Genomic DNA, 1,187 nt, shown 5'->3' on the forward strand with positions numbered 1-1,187 from the left:
AGTCTTGGTGCAAAGAAAAATGTAGGTTAGTCAACAGGAAACCTGAAGTCCTCCATACGGCCCGGGGGCCCCTGGCTGTACCCCGGCCTGGCTGCTTTCCCTTTCTTTGATGGGTGTCGCAAAAATAATAATAAATGCACGAAAAAACATTCACCTGGTCAAACAAAACTGTTATTATGTGCCGAGATATTCACGGGCAGTGTCTACGCCAAGACAGGAGTGGTCAGTGCTATGGCGGGCGACAGCCCTGGCTCCGTCACGTGCTACCCTGTCAACAGCCAGAGAGGTGCGCAGCGCAGATGTGTGCTGACCTCACCTCAGAACCTCTCCTGAGCACAAGGAAATTGGCTCTGAAAGACCACTTCTCCTTTTTCCTCCTCGTTAACTGAATGTCTAGCTCCGACTAAAGGGGCAGACGCAGAAAATTGTATACATGATCCCAATGTGTATCATGAAGTTCTGTAATTGTCTGGTGAGGTGGGTCGTGGCCATGGCCCACCGCCCAGAGGTTGTGCTGGCTGCCCCAGATCACAAGGAATGACACTGATCTGTGAAAAAAAAAAAAAAAAAAAAGAACAAGTCGTCCAGTCATTACAAACGTGGCTGTGCCAATCTTCACTCTTCCCTTGAGCTGCTTCACCCATTTGCAGGTGAGGAAGGAGGGAGGAGGGCCAAGGGCCAACCTTCTCAAAGGGCCTGCTCTGGGAATCACTTTCATATGCACATAAATTTCCACAGTAAGTACCTCCTGGAGTTTGCATGCAATGAATTGCTCTTCAAGCTTCCTGTCCAATGCCCTGACTTGAGTTGTGCTACCAGAAAATCAGGTGTCTCTCAATAGCGAAGTCCAACTTGGCTTTTTTTTTTTTTTTGAAACCAGAACTCACTACCTAGAGCCCCTAAGTACACCCCTCCCCCTTTATTCCCTTTAAATGACATTTTACCCAAAGTCCCTGGTCCTCGGCGCCCTCGGAGCCATGGCAGGCAGGAGCTGTTTGAAATCTAAGATGCAGAACCAGGCAGCCAAATGGATAAGATGAGCTTTTCCTTTGACCCTAAAACGAAGGTCAAATCTGTGTTCTCTGTCTCTGTGCCGCGAGTGTTTTGAAAACTAGTTCTACTTCTTTCTGTCCGAGTCTCCTCGTCCTGGGGGAACGACAAGGCACAGGGACAGGCAACGAGCCCCC

This window comes from Myotis brandtii, unplaced genomic scaffold, assembly GCF_000412655.1.
Source record: "Myotis brandtii unplaced genomic scaffold, ASM41265v1 scaffold303, whole genome shotgun sequence".
In the NCBI taxonomy this organism is placed as follows: Eukaryota; Metazoa; Chordata; class Mammalia; order Chiroptera; family Vespertilionidae; genus Myotis; species Myotis brandtii.